Genomic DNA, 19,477 nt, shown 5'->3' on the forward strand with positions numbered 1-19,477 from the left:
CCGGCGGCCCCTGGCTGCGCCCCGGCCTGAGCGCCCAGCGCCCTCCCGCCGGGCCGCCGGCCGGTCCGCGCCGTCCGCGGGGCTCCGGCCCGGCGCCCCTTTGCTCCCGAGCGCCGGGGCTTGCCGCCTCCCTGGCTGCGCGCGGCCGGATCGCTGGGGAGTCCGGCGACAGGGGGCGCCCGGGAGCCGGGGGTAGACCGCAGGGCGCCGGCGGGAGCCTCCGGGCGGTGCTGCCCCCGCCTCCCACCTCACCGCGCCCCGACCCGCGCGGCTGGGGCTTCGGAGGATGCAGCCGGGTGAGCGATTGCTTGCGGGAGGGGGGAGTTCCTGCACGACCACGCGTGAGCCCCAGGCAGGGCCTTCCCTGGGATTCGGGATTCCCCGGAACGGGGCCCACTACCTCTCCGGCACCCCTGAACTGGACGCGCGCCCCAGCTCGGGTCTGCAGACGTGACCCCGACCACCCCTAACTTGGCACAGTTTGGCAGCCGAGAAGTGGGCACTTGCCATCCCCTTCTATCCATCCATTCGTTGACCCTAAAACCTCGCCTCCTTCAGTGCAGCTGGAGGGAGAAGCAATTTCAGTTTATGGAACCGGCAGATGGAGTAGCTGGAGGTTGACTTGTAAATACTCTGAGGAGAGATTTTGTAGGGAGAGGGAGGCAATAGTGATCTGTCACACTCAAAAGGCACACACTCCTCTGCATCTTGCCCGCTCCCCTTCCTTCGTCATCAGCAAAAAGGATCCTGCAGTTGGAGGTTGTCCCGGGGCCGCTGGCGCAGTGCGGACGCGGGAGGCGCGGAGGGGGCGCTGCAGCGGCCGCGGGGCACCGGGTCGGAACCAATGACAGCAGCGACCTCGGCCGGCCGGTTCTGCGCCGCTGGCTGCTGCCCCCTAGCCGGGGCTGGTTTTGCTCGTGCGGGGCTGGGTTTTGCTTGTTTTATTTACTTCAATAATGAAACAGCAATTAGAATGACAAGGTAACCCATTACTACATGTGTGGAGTTTCTGCTAACTACTAAGGTGAAAAATATTTAAAAGACTGAAGAAATCGTGTAATTTTGTAAAATTCTGGAAAGCAGTTAAAGAATTGATGGCAATTCTTGTTTTGTTACTTGCTTGTAGGATATCAAAATCCGTATAGTTTTCTAACTATACGTAATCTACTGTTCAGCTCTGCATAAAGGCTTAACTCTTGATGTTCTTAAGGCCCTTTAAGCATCATCATATCTAAGCGTTATGGGGCACTCAAAAAGGCATTGCCTAGCGCATGTCTAAAATGCGATTCATCAGCATGGGAAAAATGGGGTTGAGTTTTCTTATGAACATCTTGTTTCTTAAAACAACATGTTCTGGTTTGAAGATGGACCTTGCTTGCAGTGGTTGTATAAAGTGAGAATGGTGGATCAGAGCGCTGGCAGGATGGGCTTACCAGCAAGGTCCCAGGCTCTTGGGCTGACAGGTAGCACTGTATCTGTGCAGGTAGCTCAAAGGTTTCCTGATTCTGCAGCCACTGCAGTGAGACACCACATTTCCATCCACCGTGCAGGGGTCATTGAGGAAAAGTCTGGGAGCCTGCCCTGAGGGGCACACCAGAAAAGAAAGAATTCCATATCCCTTTGCTTCGCAGAGGCACAATGGAGTAATTTAAAGCAACAACAAAACTGAATTAACCTTTTGCAAACATTGGGAGAAATATCTCACATAAGATAGGAAGGTCATCTTTACTTTATCCTTCTTATTGAGGAAAATTTCTGAGTGAGTAGAAATGGCCTAACTCTCCTTGAAACATGCCTAAGAGCACAAACACAGCATAGTAACCAGTTTGCCCCAAACTGTACATTTATAACAACTAAAAGCAACTAAATAGCAATTTTGGTTTTCTGAGCTATAACTTGAGCACAACTGTTATCATCCTGAGTCTTACTGCAGCCATTTGTAAGTTTCAAGTGCACACAAGAACATCATTTATCTCTTTTGGCAGGCAAATACTTTACCGCCCTGCAGTTAAGATTATAGATACTTCGTTTTAGAGCTGTTCATTTCTGTTCTTTGCATCAAAATCTCAAGGATACTAAGAATAAGCTAACCAAATCGTTGAAAGAATTTAGTATTTAGGTTCTATTGTTATTTTCTGGCATCTTTGTTGCTAATTTATTATCCCCTCTCCAAATGATGGCATGTTGTTAATTGCTTCTTTCTGTGTGGTTGTGCAATGCTAATGCATTGTGGAATTCAATAAATATTAAATCAGCCAATCAATCGTTTTGGAAGTTAATTTAGTAGAATTCATACCTATTCTTTCCAGTAGGTTTTTATTAATAAAGAATAATTGATATTATAGCAAAATCACAAATTTAAAGTCTGGAGGTAGCAATGGAGGAAGAAGGTCTTTCATACCTTGGAATGAAAAATCAAGATGGAAAATATATATAATTTTAAAATTTTTATGATAGTGAGTTAGCACTGTCACCCAAGACAGTGAAGCTGTGAAAATTAGTGAAGAGAATTTGGTATCAGGGATGTAGATGATACATCCTGCAGCCCTTTTCCCCTTTACGTTTTCAACCAAATTGAGAACACATACAAGGATTCAAAAGGAAATTAAGAGCCTGGCTTAGACTCAGAGCCAAGATGGAGCATCTTATCCCTTTTCCCCCTAACTCTGCTGACCCGCCCAGTCACAAATGAAGTATAGTCCTTCCCAACACTAAGGCAGGAAGGAACCCTACCTGTACTGCTTCTCACCTGAAGACCAGGGGCTCAAAAGAGCCTGACACGCTCCAGTCCACGTGGCCTGCAGCACAAGTGAGCAAGAGACAGGACCATCTGTGAGAGGGACCTTTCCTACACCAGCCCTGCCAATGGTCCCAGTCCCTCCCCAGGAACCCTCACCAAGGAGTCATTCTGCTCCCAAAGATAAACGTAGTAAGGGGCTTAATAAGGTGACAGAAACATCTTCTACAGTATCTCCGTAAAGGTAGGAATGGCATGAATTCCTCATGTGTGCATCAGAAAGAAACATCGAGAAGAAGTGTCTTCACCTAAGCTGTGGGGTGACCAGTTGAGGAAAAGACAGGGATTGCAGATGACTCGGGTTTGGGGCTCAGATGAAGGAACAGTTGTGAAGGCAGAGAAGACAAACTGAGGTTCGGACCCATTGAGGAGCAGAGTTGTCAGAAAGTCATCCATGTGAAATTACCCACGGAAACCCGGCTGGGGAATCAGAAGCAGAGAAGGGTGGGAATCGCACACATCAATTATAGTTGCAGTCACGCAGGTGGACAGAATTACAAAGGAAGAGAAAGTGTAGAAAGCACTGAAATCTGTTGAGGTTTATCCTGATGGGGCTTTTTTGTAAACCTACATTTCTGGAAATGCCTCATAGAGTAACTATGGTTTCCTTTAATCATAGAACTATGTATTAGATCTGTGGTAAAGAACTGTAAGTCAGAACTGCCAAGTAAACTATGAAAAACTTAATGATCAAACTTTTTTTATCATAAATATTGTTATATCCCAATGATCTGTACTGTTCTAGTGTGTGATCGCTTAGGAGTGAATATGATCTGAACTTCATGCATTCACAGAGAATGTCTAAAAGTCAGAACCATGCAGATCCATCTCCTGACCCTAAACATGGTAAATTGCTTGAGGAAATTGGACCCCAAAGATTACAGGTGAGGAACTTTGAAGTGTGTCCATATTCCATTGGAGAACAAAGAAGCCAACTAAAAGAATTGTGGACAGACTGACATGACAGCTGTGGACTGAGCAAAGCTTCTTTTTGAAAGGGTTATCTTGAAGATTCTGACTTTTGAGAACTATGGTGATTGGTAGTGCAAAGAATCAGAACACGTGAAATTCCTTACAAATTTATTGAATGAAATAATTTTGCCTGTTACACATAATAATAATAATTTTAAAAAGAAAACCTTTACACTTTGTGCAGAAAGTAAAAAAAAAAAAAATAGATTCAGAACTTTGGAGACGTCTAACCCCTTGAAGGCTGGGAAATGAGAGCAGGAAGTGCTTCCGGTTCAGGGGCTTCTCAGGACAGGTGCACATCCGGAGTAAGGAGTCAGAGCACAGAGGACCAGTGGTGAAGAGCCCTCTGCACACCCTCCAGGGAATCGGTTCATCACACTGGGAGAGGCTGAAACCAGACGGGAGGGGGTCGGAGAGGGACTAGGATGTGGAGAAGAGGCAAGAGCGATGTGTACAATCTTTGGAGAAATTTAGCTCTAGAACGCATGGGCAGAAATGCGAGTAAAGCCCAATAATTGTGCTTTCGTCAGAACAGGATACAACTTGGGAGAAGGAGCCAATAGTGGAAGAGAAATTGTGAGTTGAAGGGAGAGGAGAAGACGACCACCTCGCCCATGTGTTTTGTGGTTCAGCACTTGTCCTCAGGCTCCCTGGGTCTCCCAGACCTGTCGTTTCTGCTCTCAGGCTGCCTCTGACTCTACGGAGTTAAAACCGGCCCTAACTGGTTGTGATGGCTCCCTACCCCAACCCCTCCCCACCGGCCCTGGCTACCAATGTTCAGATAGAAGAAGGATTTTTAGGGCAAGAGAAAGAATACCTTGGAATATCGCTGAGGCTGTTTGTAAGCGTTTATTACAAACTTCGGTGGAAGTGAGTGGATGACCTGATTGTTAATCAGGCAGAGATATTCCACTGGAATGTTACCCCGGAAAACAAAAAATTTATGTAAGAATGAGTCTAGCAATAAGTTACTTGAAATCGTACCTTCTTGACTGAACTTGTTTACTCTCAGAAATTGGTGGTGTGAAAGGAATTGGGAGGAATCTGAGAAAGGTTGTATACTTGTTCATTCCCAAGTGGTTTTCATGACAGTCTGAGACCAGGGCCTGTGCCAACCGTATACATGCCCTTGGATTGAAAGTCCAAGGAGCCACATCATTTGGGCTGGAGTGATACTCCAGCATCTAATGTAATCCAGGAGGCAGTTTCTACCCACCAGAATCAGGGGAGCCATCATATGAATGGATCACTATTCTCTTTTAAAATTTTGCATTTGAAGGCAAAAGAATTATTCTTTGCAATAAATATCAAATATTATTTGTAGCAAATATGTCCTATAAAAGATTTTTATTTTACCATAATAAAAATTTGAAAAATAAAGGCCATCATTGTAAGAGAAAGTATTTTATATGACATCATCCCAAATTGTTCTTTTATGTTTTAGAAATTTTAGAGCCAGATTCGGATTTGTTGTCCTAGCGGTGGCAAAATTCATAATCATTCTTGGGGGGGAGGGGTTTGTTCTTCTTTTGTGAATGCTACAGAGTTCTCTAAAAAGTCTGCTGACTTTGAAAGTTTAAAAACATCAATATAATTGAATTCATCTCCTCTGTAATGCTTTGCAGACAGTTTTTGGAAAGTGATCATTTATTATCCAGAAGCAAATAGACTTCATTTCTATAGTTTCCACACTGAGTGTGGGATTAGTCATGCAGCAAAATACTGAGTCATTTGGCTGGAAAATTTACTCATAGTTGTGTGAACTGCCACTGGAAGATGTGAGAGCTGTTCATAAATCAAATGATAAAGCTCTCAGAGTTATAAATCACTGCCCAAACTTGTTCATTATTGTTCAGATAGTGTGGACTACTTCTACCATTTCTAAGAATGGGCAACGTATACAAAGCAAGTTTGAAAGCAGAAGTCATTGGCTTCTAGATCCAAGATAAGAGTCGTCATATTCATTACAAGCATTTCAACATTCTTAAGGGGAAAAAAGGTAAGCAAGTGGTTTATAGTTGAAGCCCACCTGGGCTTCCCAGGCGGCTCCACGATAAAGAATCTGCCTGCCAATGCAGGAGACTCTGGAGATTTTGAGTTCAGTCGTTGGGTTGGGAAGATCCCCTGGAGAAGAAAATGGCAACCCACTCCTGTGTTCTTGCCTGGGAAATCCCATGGACAGAGAGGCCTGGTGGGCTGCAGTCCATGGAGTCACAAAACAGTTGCACAGGACTGAGCAACTAAACTGTTTACGAGATGAATAAGTTCTTGATTAGCTAATATTTATGGATTAAATTCCAGATTGTCTTAATAAAATAACAGCAATATTTATTAACTAAAGGATCTCCATTTCTTACAACAGTTTCTGTAGTACTTTTCCATTAACTATTTTGTGGTAACAGATTGGTATACTAATGCATCAATGTGCTGGTAGCTGAAAGGATGTCACTAAGAGAACAGAAGTAGCATGTGTACCCAGGAAAAGAGGATGAGTAACTGAGAAATAGGAAAAGATATTTCAATAACATACAGCTCCAGATGTTATTGAAATTATCCAGGTATAATGGCATCCCATGGGTCTAGAAACAGAAAGAAAAAATATATCTTAACATGATTTCGTGGTTCCAAAATACTTTTTGGAGTAAAATAGGAAAACAAATAGCAAACTCACTAAATTAGGATATAGTAAAATTTATATTTCAAAGACGAAAGCCAAAAATCTAAAGTGTGTTCTTGCAGGTCTTATCTGTGCTGTAGGAGTCTTTAACCTGGGATTCACAAACAGGATTCTAGGGACCTGAAATTATATGTAAAATGGTGCATCTCTTTAGAGGGACATGATCCAGTTTTCACCAGGTTCTTAAGGAGTTATTACCAAAAAGAGCATCCTCAGAACCATACACAGCCACACAGATATACCAAGGCTTCTGCAGCATCAAATCATTCTCTCCTCCATCAGCATCACATCACGTCAGTGACCACCCGCGTCCCAGACTGGGGGAAGAGTCTGAAGCATCTTCAGACTAGGATGAACTGAGGAAGCTCTCGGCTGTAACTAAACAAGCTCAGGGACGTTTCCCCAGTGCAAGGGAATAGCTCGGCAGAGCCAATGTGCCCTGAGCTTCCTTGTCCTCCGGCAACTTTAAATGAGTTTGAAGAGGGACTAAAAGGCTCCTTCAGTAACTTTTATTGGGATGTCAGTTTCAACCCTGAGAGGGGGAAACCTGTATTAAACTATCCAGGGCCACTCCACAGACATCTAGATGTTTGAAGGCAGAAGCCCATTCTGAGCCAGAAACACTGGTCCTGGAATTTAGTCTTTAGCTCAGAGTCTGCAAGGATCTCCATAAAATCTTAAAGCTCAACAGAGAGGCAGGCGGACTTCCCTGACAGTCCAGCGGTTAAGACTCCCTCTCCACTGCCGAGGGCTGGGGTTCCATCCCTAGTCGGGGAACTAAAATCCCACGTGCCACTTTGTGTGGCCAAAAACTAAAAATGAGAAAAAATTTTTAAAAGAGTGAGACAAGGACTTAGTATTAGGCTCCCAGAAACTACTCCTAGACATCCTAGTGAATTTAGCAGCCACTCCTATATCCTGCTTAAGCCACAGCTGTGAGGTTTTTCAATACCCAGTGTTCCCTGGAGGCCTGGGAACTGGGGCCCTGAATCCCGCCAGGATAACCCTGCCTGAGGTGTGGAACGGGCTTTCCAGGTGGCTCAGTAGGCAAAGAATCTGCCTGCAGTGCAGGAGATCCAGGAGACACAGGTTTGACCCCTGGGTCAGGAAGGTCCCCTGGAGGAGGGCATGGTCACCCACTCCAGCATTCTTGCCTAGGAAATACCGTGGACAAAGGATTCCGTGGGGTCGCAGAGTTAGACATGCCTGAAGCAACGAGCACTCGCGCACGGGGTGTGGAAGACCACCCTCCGTCCCCAGGAGCTCAGCCCCGTCCTCCCACTCCCCTGCCTTCCCCTCCCCATGCCGTGCCTGGGAGCCCCGCTCCCCTGCCCCTCATCTCCCAGGACATTAGGTCCTGTGGCCTGTCCCTGGGATCACATTCCCCGACTTCACGAGGCCCTTTGTTTCATTACGGGACTTCCTCACCCCAGTGGTCAAGTCCAGAGTCCAGGGGTCCTCGTCTCTGGGTCTGGTGGCTCCATCTCCTCCAGCTTCCCTACCGACGCCGCAGGCTGTGGAAGGTTTTGTGGTTTGACATGCACACATTCCACAAAGGAGCAGACTTGAGACAATGCCATTTCCAGAGTGTCTCTGGTCCCTCTGGGCACTGCTCTTGGCGCAGTTTCGTTTGGGGTCCATCTCCAGTGAAGCAGGAATCCACTTTGAGGAGATACTGCTGGCTCACAGTTAGTGCCCACCCCCGGTGGTCTGCCCATGCGAGCTGACGTGGTCTGGGTCTTGGGGCCCTGGAAGCTGGCTGGCGTGATCGCTGTTCACCTCTTGCCCTCACTCACAGGGCTCAGGACTCTGTGTGCTGGGCTTCCTCATCACGGAATGGAATACTGCTTCAACAGCGTGTGAAAGAATATTAGAGCCAGAAAATTACTGATAGTAGGTGAAGGGGCACCTACTTTTTTGTTACAATTGATTAAGTAAATTATCTGAAATAGGTGACTCAGCAGATTAATTATGTTCAGATCTAAACTTTTAAGACTACTAAAGTACAAAATTAATAGAGACATTGGTAATTGGTATACACTTAATTTCATTAGTATATGACATTAATGTAGGGTATGTGCTTAGTCACTCGGTCGTATCCAACTCTTTGTGACCCCATGGACTGTAGTCCACCAGGGCTGTCCGTGGGATTCTGCAGGCAAGAATACTGGAATGGGTTGCCGTGCCCTCCTCCAGGGGATTTTCCCAACCCAGGGATTGAACCCAGGTCTCCCGCATTGCAGGTGGATTCTTTACCAGCTGAGCCACCAGAGAATTGGGCAGATATTTCAAAGAGAAATTGGCTTGTCCTTTATGTTGTAATCAATAAGATAGATTAATATTTGAAAGTTGAATCACTCCTGATTTTTATGCATAGGCATTAATTCCTGCATCAGAATGATTACATTTTATGAATTTTTAAAATTTGTCTAAAAATTATTAAAATTATAGTGATCTCATCTTGCAGTCAACTTTCAAGACGGATAGAATGTTCTACATGAATCAAAAAAAAATGTGAAGTGGAAGATGGTTTACATGACTTAACAACTATCCTAATATAGAACGTTTCATTGATTCTTACTCTTCTTTAGGCGTGACTCTGCACTTGTGTTTCTGATAAATTGGGAAAAGCACATAAATATCAGAGGGTAGAGTGAAGGGACAAGTAATAACAGAGGAATAGCCAAGGAAAACAATACTCACAAAGACTGGTATTCCTTAGAAAAGATTTTGGAGGCCCTATAACCATGGGAAAACTTATCCGGAGTCCTTCTGAGTTTTGCATATACTCTCTTGTGCAGACTTTCAGATGGTCCTACACACACACACACACACACACACACATGGCTATAGGCTTTTTTTAATAGTTGATTAACAAGGTTAATTTCTGCTGCACAGCAAAGTGACTCAGTTATACACATGTATTCTTTTTCGTATTTTTTCTATTATGGTTTATCACAGGATATTGAATATACTTCCCTGTGCTATACAGTAGGACCTTATTTATCCATCCTATATATAATAGTTTAAATCTGCTAATCCTAGACTCCCAATCGTTCCATCCCCCTGCCCCCTTGGCAACCACAGGTTTGTTCTCTATGTGGCTACAGGCTTTCTGTAGACATTAGAGGGGACAGGTGACATCGTGGAGCAGGTGAAGGTTGTCTTCCACTGCTCCCAGCCTCTGATTTCCATGCTATTACCGCTCTGCTGTGAACATCTTCCTGAACACATCAGGATAAAAATGAGGTGGTCTCACTGTCTCATTACAGAAGAGTTGGAGACTGGGCCATTTAGGGCCCGGTCAGGAGCAGCAGAGAGACTTCGGTGCAAAAGATGAGGTTGGTGTCTTTCTTTGTTCAAGCTACTATAGAAAAATACCAGACATGGAGTAGCTCATAAACAACAGAAATGTTCCTCTCACAGTTCTGGAGGCTGGGGTCCTGGATCAGGTGCCAGTGTGGTAGGGTGCTGGCGAAGGCCCTCTTCCGGCTGCAGACTGCTGATTCCTCTGTGTCCTCCCCTGGCAGAAGGCTAGGGATCCCCTGGAAGCCTTTCTAACAAGGGAACTAATCCATTCATGAGGCCTCCCCCCTCCCCCCTCCCCCCTCCCCCCCTTGCCCCCTCTTCTCCCCCCCCCCCCCCCCCCCCGCCCACTTCATGACGGCATCACCTCCCCAAAGCTCCACCACCTGATACCATCACCAATGAGGGTGAGGATTTCAACATATGGATTTGGGGAGGCACTCATTCTGACTATAGCAGCTGGGTGTAGGGAAACTAGGAGGAACTTCCTCCAGTATATATATAGTTTAAAAAATAATATGGACGTCTCCTACTCCCATGTCCCACCTTGCCAGAGGCAGAGCTCAGACAGGTAGCCCATTTCACAGAGAGCATTAAACCAGCACTGGATATTTAGAAATATGTTGCCATTATTTTCCTGGCACTTTGGAACTCACTGAGAGGTGAGTCTTCAGTTCATATTCTGACTTGAGTACTGAAAGGGACTGTCTATGTCTACACATTCTAAAACTAATATGTATAGAAAACAAAACTTTTGGCAATTTGGAAGAATACTTAAGTTTTATTTTGCTATTTCTTTAAATCTGGTAATTTTGTTTCTTACAGTTTAAGAGGTGGCTTTTGTATTTTGAATTCCTGAGTTAATTGTATTAATGACATATTAAAAGTAAACTTAAATGCATTTATGATTTATATTTTTATTAAATTCATTTGCTTTCATTAGTTACAAAGTTCTCTGTTCGCTATGTCTTATTTCTCAGATATGTTTTGTATAATTTGAAGGTTTCTTGGAATATTCTTTTTCAAACTATGGGTTATAATCCATTAGTGAGTTGTGAAATCAATTTAATGTGCTATGATCATCCCTTATTAAAATGAAATAAAATACAGTACATAGAATAAAAACTGAGAGAATGCATCACATGCAGTAAAAATGAATATATTTCCTGAAATTTTATTTTAGATGTATGTGTGTGGGTATGACTGTGGGTGTGTGTTTTCTGGATCAAAATGTAGAATGTGTTAATATAGATTACGTTTAATATATTTAAATATAATAGTATATATTTTATTTATAAATTTTAATATAATATTCACTATAAATATATTTAATATACAGAATATAGTTACTGTGAGCTCTGAAAGATTACTCATCCAACCGCACATCTTAGAGAGTCTCATGGCTGTGGTCATATTTAATCTTGCCCACTACAGCTACCTGGGGAGTTAATGGTTTCTGTTAGCAAAAAAGTAAAAAATAAAGAAGGACATATAACTACACAATTTTTTTTACTAACTAATAATGTTTAATATACAGTCATATTCATAATATCCCTTCTGAATTTGCTAATTGGCTGGTAATATATACATTGACCCACTTGTTTGTGGATATTAGAATAGTGGCCTGAAATCTACTGAAAAGCAGAAATTCTGAAAGAAGTCTGATATGTCCATTCTGTTTGGTCTTAAATGAATTGTCTGTTTGTGAAGAAATTTGAAGATTTGTTCTATAAGGAAATTATGTCAGCAGGAGAAAATTTTAGTACAGTTAAGAATATTAAAAAATTCTGTATTTTTGCCAACTGATTTTTTCCAATTTTTTTACTATGGTAAAAACACATAGCATCAAATTTACATCTTAATCATTTTTAAGTATATAGTCCAAGGGCATAAAGTACCTTCATATTACTGTGCAACCATCACCACCATCCGTCTCCAAACCGCTTTTCATTTTGCAAAACTGAGCTCTATATCAATAATTTCCCAGTTCTCCCTCCCCCGACCCTGAGCATATCAGCAACCGCTGTGAATGGAACTCTGGTATCTGTCACCATCACTAAGGAATAGTTGACAGGTCTCAGAGTTGGTGATGGACAGGGAGGCCTGGCATGCTGCGGTTCATGGAGTCGCAAAGAGTCGGACATGACTGAGCGACTGAACTGAACTGAACTGGTTAAATCTGGCAAATCTAGTTTTATCAAATAATAACAATTTGCTGTTGGATCTTCATTTCAGTTCAGTTCAGTCGCTCAGTCATGTCCAACTCTTTGCGACCCCATGAACTGCAGCACGCCAGGCCTCCCTGCCCATCACCAACTCTCAGAGTTGACCCAAACTCGTGTCCATCGAGTTGGTGATGCCATCCATCCATCTCATCCTCTGTCGTCCCCTTCTCCTCCTGCCCGCAATCTCTTCCAGCATCAGAGTCTTTTCCAATGAGTCAACTCTTCACATGAGGTGGGCAAAGTATTGGAGTTTCAGCTTTAGCATCATTCCTTCCAAAGAACACCCAGGACGGATCTCCTTTAGGATGGCCTGGTTGGATCTCCTTGCAGTCCAAGGGACTCTCAAGAGTCTTCTCCAACACCATAGTTCAAAAGCATCAATTCTTCAGCACTCAGCTTTCTTCGCAGTCCAACTCTCACATCCATACATGACCAATGGAAAAACCATAGCCTTGACTAGATGGACCTTTGTTGGCAGAGTAATGTCTCTGCTTTTGAATATGCTATCTAGGTTGGTCATAACTTTCCTTCCAAGGACCAAGCGTCTTTTAATTTCATGGCTGTAGTCACCATCTGCAGTGATTTTGGAGCCCCCCAAAATAAAGTCTGACACTTTCCACTCTTTCCCCATCTATTTCCCATGAAGTGATGGGACCAGATTACAGGCTCTAAATTATGTCTCTCAAGTACCGTCCTAAATATTTTAGTAATAATGTGCAGTGAAGTAAGGCATGGAGAGAAAAAGGTTAAAGCAGTTGTTTTGCTCACCAGGAAAAGAAATGAAGATGAAAGAAAAGGAAGCATGTGACGCAGCTAAACTCCTTTTCAGTGTGATCACTGAGCCCCTAGGTCAGGGTTCAGCAAACTGCTGCCCCTCTGCCTGCCTTTGGTTTCTGTACAGCCTGTAAACTGAGAGCAATTTTTTAGTTTCAAGTCATGAAAAAATAATGTGAGAATATCATATCATGATATGTGAGAACTGTATAAAATTGAAGTTTCGGTGTCCATAAACTTTTCTTGGAGCACATCCGCACTGTTGTGTGTACAGATTGCCTGTGTGCTTTCGTGCTGCAAGGGCACAGCTGAGTAGTTGTGACAGATGTCACACGGGGCAGCCCGCTCAGTGCGGTGCCGTTGCAATGACTGGACAGTGTTTTAATGCCATGCACATTGTTATACCACTGTATGACACTGCGTTTTATTTTCTTACTATCAGTGCATGCCAGTCACACCAAAGCTAGAAAGAAAGAGAAATCTGGACTCATGGCTTCTGAAGCAGAGTGGCATGTGGGTTATTTTGTTACCAAATTAGATGGCAAAGCATTGTGTGTATTATACAAGACACTATAGCTGTGCTATAAAAAAAAAAAAAAAACACATTACCAAACTCAGCACTCATCACAGTATTTTCCAGCTTACCAGACAGCAAGTCACAACAATTAGAAAATTTATTTATTTTTACTTTGGGCCATGCCCTGTGGCTTGTGGGATCTTAGTTTCCTGACCAGGGATTGAACCCAGGACCTTGGCAGTAACAGCCTGAAGTCCTAACCACTGGATTGCCAGGGAATTCTCCTTGAAAATTTAAAGTGAAATATCACAGCAAAATTTTTTCACAAAAATGAGGAATGAAAAGGAGTCTGTGACTAGAGTAAGTTTCTGGGTGGCTTGTTTGTTAACAAGGAAAGCCATTAGTGACAGTTAATGAAGTCATCCCTTTTTGCAGTAGCTAAAGGCACGTGCCCAGAAAAAAAACAAATATACTTAAGACTTAGTTTTTTAGCAGAAACAGTTACTCAAAGGAATGAGGACATCAGGAGCAATGTAATTAAAATACACAGCAAATGACTGCGTGTTTCTTGGCTCATGATGAATCAACAAATGTTACTGATATTGCTTAGTTGTTCTTGTTTATTTGGGGAGTAATTGCTGAGTTTAAAGTGACTGATAAATTAGCCATTATAAACAGTCTTTGTGAAACTACTGTGGGAGAGAATAATTCCTAAGAAGTTGAGAAAACATTGATTCAGTACAACCTGATGTGGAATCTACTAAGATGTGATGCAGTTGATGGTGGTTCAAAATGTGTGTGAAGCCAAAAAAATATTTGTTGGAAAAATTTATAAAACTTGTGAAAATATAAGGTATTTAAAGCCTATAGTTACTCATTTTATTTTTAATCAGAAGATACTTTGAAGAAAATGTTTGAACCTATTTTATATATATATATATATTTTACATAGCTATATTGAATTATTATTTAAATGCTATTCACCCATTTGAAGTACACAGTTCAATGTGGAGTTTTATTTTTATTATTATTTGTTTTATTCACAGGGTTTGTGCAACAACCACCACAATCCAATTTTGAAAAAATATTTTTGGGGCCTCCCTTGTGGTCCATTGGTTAAGACTCTGTGCTTCAAATGCAGGGGTTATGGGTTCAGTCTCTCGTTGGGGAACTAAGATCCCACATGTCGCATGGCTTGGCCAAAAAATTTAATTTTTAAACATATTTTTGTCTTTTTTTAAAGAAACCCATCAACAGGGATTCCTTTCCCCATCCACCAATCTTTCACCTCTAAGAAACCATTAATGTATTTTTGTTTCTAGAAATTTGACAGTTCTTGACATTTCTTATAAATGTAATCATACAATGTGCGATCTTTTGAGACTGATGTCTTCAACTTACCATAAGGTTTCCAAGGCTCATTTATGTTGTAGCCTGTATTAGAACTTCATTTCTTCTTATTGCTGAATCATATTTCACAGTAGGAATGTACTTACTTTTATTCATCTGGTCAGAAGTTGATAAACTCTGGGTTTTTCCACTTTTTAGCTGTTATGGCTAATACTGCTGTGAACATTTGAGTACACATTTTTGTTTTGCTGTATGCTTTCACTTCTGTTGGAGATATACTTAGGAGAGAAACTGATGTGTCATATGGTGATGCAATATTTAACTTTTGGGAGAACTGCCAGACTGTTTTCCAAAATGCATGCCCTATTTTTACAATCCCACCAGCAAGAGTGGGATTCCAGTTTCTCCACATCAGTACCAAAACTTTTTGTTTTTTGTCTTTTTTGGTTATAGCCACCTCCGTGGATATGAAGAGGCATCTTATTGTAATTTTTATGAGCATTTGTGTAGTAATTAATAACACTGGGTTATTCATTGTTTATCTTCATTGAAATAATGTCTGTTTAAATCCTTTGTTTAAAAAAGGATTTATTTTTTTGTTTAAAAATAATAACTTTTGTTAATTATCCTTTGTTTAAAAAAAGCTGGGTCATTCATCTTTTTATCATTGTGTTGTAAAAGTTTTTAGATATCCTGTATTCAAGTCCTTATGAGATCTATTTTCAAATATTTCCTTCCATTGTGTAAGTTTTCTTTTTACTTTCTTAATGGTATCATTTGTGAAAATAATGTTTTTGTTCATATCTGTGAAATCGTTGCCTAACCCAAGATCACAAAATTTATATAAACTCTCATAACACGTCAGCATTAGCAAGTGAGCAAGTCAGCACTTTAATTTTGTAAAGGAAAAGGGAAAGAAAGAAAAAGAAAAGGGAAAACATTGAACACTAATTAAATAAGATTTTTAAAAATTCCATTCTCCCTAGGCCTATGTTACAAAAAATTGTACTCAATTATTATCAGTTTAGTTTCAAATATGCGGAGTACATCATGAGAAATGCCGTGCTGGATGAATCATAAGTTGGAATCAACATTGCCAAGAGAAATATCAACTACTTCAGATATGTAGATGATACCACCCTGATGGCAGAAAGTAAAGAGGAACTAAAGAGCCTCTTCATGAGGGTGAAAGAGGAGAGTGAAAAAGCTGGCTTGAAACTCAACATCAGAAAAATTAAGATCATGGCATCCAGTCCCATAACTTCACGGCAAATAAAAAGAGGAAAAAGTGGAAGCAGTGACAGATTTTAATTTCCTGGGCTTCAAAATCACTGCAGATGGTGACTGCAGCCATGAAATTAAAAGATGCTTGCTCCTTGGAAGGAAAACTATGACAAACCTAGACAGTGTATTAAAAAGCAGAGATACCACTTTGTCGATGAAGGTCCATAAAGTCAAAGCTATGGTTTTTCCAGTAGTCAGGTACAGATGTGAGAGCCGGACCATAAAAAATGCTGGGTGCCAAAGAATTGATGCTTTTGAATTGTGGTGCTGGAGAAGACTCGAGAGTTCCTTGCACTGAAGGGAGCTGTAATCAGTCAATCCTAAAGGAACTCAACCCTGAATATTCATTAGAAGGACTGATGCTGAAGTTCCAATACTTTGGCCACCTAATGCAAAGAGCTAACTTCTTGGAGAAGACCCTGATGCTGGGAAAGATTGAAGAAAAAGGAGAAGGGGGTGGCAGAGGATGAGATGGTTTTAGAGAGCATCACCTCAATGGACATAAATTTGAGCACATTCCGGGAGATAATGAACGACAGAGGAAGCTGGCATGCTGCCTGCTTCCTTTGCTGGAGTTGCAAAGAGTCAAATACAACTTAGTGAATGAACAGCAATAATATTTCAAATTCATGAATGAAAAGTTTTGAAGATTTATGTTCTCTCTTACTTATAAGTACCCACATAATATCCTTGATTTTGCCTCTTGGCCTGCAAAGCCTAAAAAATATACTACCTGACCCTTCACAGAAAATGTGTGTTGACCTTGCTCTGAGTAACCAGATGAATGAGATTTGCTGTAAGTGGAGACTTTGTTGACAGAATCCTCTCTAAATAATTATATATCACTGATTTAAGATTGCTTATGGCAAACACACTTAGGATCTGTGTATTGACAACTCCCTAGAGAAGGTCATGCGAGCTACACAGCTCTGAGGTATAAAATGGAGGTGTGTCACAACCTAAACACACCCACTGTGTGAGCTGACCCCCAACTCTCAGAGGTCTCACCTGTTATTCTAGAAGGAAGGACCTACAAAACCAGCAGAAAGTCCTAAATATCTCCCCATTCTGCCTGTGCCTTTTTTAAAATTGGAGTATAATTGCTTTACAATGTTGTGTTAGTTTCTTGCCTGTGCCTTTTGATTGCTTGTATCTTTGAAATTATTAACAAAACTTGATACTAGGTAAGGTCTCTGATGTTTGTGAGTAAGATATGATAGTCTAGTCCCATGTGTTAGCTGAAACACTATTCATGCATTTAAAAACTTAAAGTAAATTTTCAAAAAGTCAAACCAAGCAGTCTTGGAAAGACCATCCCAAATATAATTTTATACTTGGAGTAGAGAATAATTAATTTCTCTGAAAATAGGTAAAAGATCCATATTTTCTAAAAGGAGTGCTTGGTGTAATTTGGTAAGGAGCATAGTTACCTTCTGTTTAACAGTCCCTTTGAGATCAGTCTCTTTTGTAAAGTTTCATCGAAAGCGTACTTAGTCCCTCAGTCGTGTACAGCTCTTTGCAACCCCATGGACTGTAGCTCACCAGGCTCCTCTGTCCATGGGATTTTCAGGCAAGAACACTGGAGGGGGTTGCCATTTCCTTCTCCAGGGAATCTTCCTGACCCAAACTCGTGTCTCCTGTGTCTCCTATGTCTCCTGCATTGCAGACAGATTCTTGACCTGCTGAGCCATCAACTACATAAATTATATATCTTTTCGTAAAAACAAACCAACATTTGCAAGTAAAAAGGATTCTCGGATCAAATGTGCTGAATCATCCATAGACAGTAAAAGACAGATTTGATCATTTCCACTCTATTCAAGTTAAACACTGTCGTCTGCTTTATCAGGTTTTGAAAAAATGATTCTCCCTTAAAATTTTTATGAAGTCTATTACCTTTGAAATTTGCCCTCATTCTTTATAGTACTATTCTTAAGTTTATACCAAAGAAGATATTCCATCTCAAAACTTTAGAGGTTTCAGAAAAAAAAAAAAAAGGACCAATTTCTAGGCCATTATTGATCTCCCTTGGAATATTTTGGTCCTGATGAGATCTGCTATCTTTAATGTCTTTTTCCTAAAGGTATATAACTTCCATCTTCATTTGCATCATTTTGTAATCTTTCTACTTAGACTCCTCATAACTGACAAGAAAAAAATTGTAAAGATGGGGAAAAAAGTATACTATTTAATTTTATATGTGACAACTTCCTGCATCCCACATATTGGAAACATAACATCCTCATGATTTTGAATCAAGTGGAAGTGTGTCCTAAATAGGCTCATGGGAGAAGAATGACAGGAAATATGAGTAAACTAGTTCACTTGAGTGGCTAGTGCCTTTATGAAACATACAGTTACAAACATATTATGTATCCCTTTGCTTTTTCTTTTTTATTTCATATATGACCAAACATCTCAAAATATCCCTACTTTTTTAGATTTTATTAACTTTATTCAACAGTCTAATAAAGATAGAAAAATGTTACAATTTTATACATACCTACATATACTTTCTTTTTTGTTTATTTGTTTTTTACGGAAAGGTATTTTATTTTAAACATAGCAAGCAGTGCTATGCACATGTCAATCTCAAACTCCCAATCTACCCTCTCTCACTTCCTCCCTGGTAACCACCAGTTCATTCTCTAAGGCTGTGAGTCTGTTTCTGGTTTTTAAATAAGTTCGTCTGTATATTTTCTTTTTAGATTCCACATATAATTGATATCACACATTTGTGTTCCAATCTCCGGGTCCATCCATGTTGGTGCAAATGGCATTGTTTTGTTTTTTTTTATGGCTGACTAGTTGCCAGCAAATTTGCAAAACTCAGCAGTGGCCACAGGACTGGAAAAGGTCAGTTTTCATTTCAATCCCAAAGAAAGGCAATGCCAAAGAATGCTCAAACTACTGCACAATTGCACTCATCTCACGTGCTAGTAAAGTAATGCTCAAAATTCTCCAAGCCAGGCTTCACCAATACGTGAACCGTGAACTTCCTGATGTTCAAGCTGGTTTTAGAAAAGGCAGAGGAACCAGAGATCAAATTGCCAACATCTGCTGGATCACGGAAAAAGCAAGAGAGTTCCAGAAAAACATCGATTTCTGCTTTATTGACTATGCCAAAGCCTTTGACTTTTGGATCACAAAAAACTGTGGAAAATTCTGAGAGAGCTGGGAATACCAGACGACCTGACCTGCCTCTTGAGAAACCTGTATGCAGGTCAGGAAGCAACAGTTAGAACTGCACATGGAACAACAGACTGGTTCCAAATAGGAAAAGGAGTACGTCAAGGCTGTATATTGTCACCCTGCTTATTTAACTTCTATGCAGAGTACATCATGAGAAACGCTGGACTGGAAGAAACACAAGCTGGAATCAAGATTGCCAGGAGAAATATCAATAACCTCAGATATGCAGATGACACCACCCTTATGGCAGAAAGTGAAGAGGAGCTAAAAAGCCTCTTGATGAAAGTGAAAGAGGAGAGTGAAAAAGTTGGCTTAAAGCTCAACATTCAGAAAACAAAGATCATGGCATCCGGTCCCATCACTTCATGGGAAATAGATGGGGA

General features: G+C 41.3%; 1 protein-coding gene and 1 non-coding gene across 2 annotated transcripts in view; both read left to right on the top strand.

Annotated features, from left to right (window-relative positions):
* The first annotated feature begins 133 nt into the window (after nucleotides 1-133).
* The window catches only part of BEND6 (BEN domain containing 6), a 59,502-nt gene continuing 40,158 nt past the window's right edge, over nucleotides 134-19,477 (top strand). Inside the window, exon 1 of the mRNA XM_040249213.1 lies at nucleotides 134-296. The gene's annotated coding sequence lies outside the window, so the exon portion shown is untranslated. The remainder of the gene's footprint in view (nucleotides 297-19,477) is intronic.
* LOC120870636 lies at nucleotides 3,330-3,457 on the top strand. Its single transcript, XR_005722839.1, has one exon. It is a non-coding gene; the product is annotated as a small nucleolar RNA SNORA18 (small nucleolar RNA).

The sequence above is a fragment of the Oryx dammah genome, unplaced genomic scaffold (assembly GCF_014754425.2).
Source record: "Oryx dammah isolate SB20612 unplaced genomic scaffold, SCBI_Odam_1.1 HiC_scaffold_11, whole genome shotgun sequence".
NCBI classification, from domain to species: domain Eukaryota; kingdom Metazoa; phylum Chordata; class Mammalia; order Artiodactyla; family Bovidae; genus Oryx; species Oryx dammah.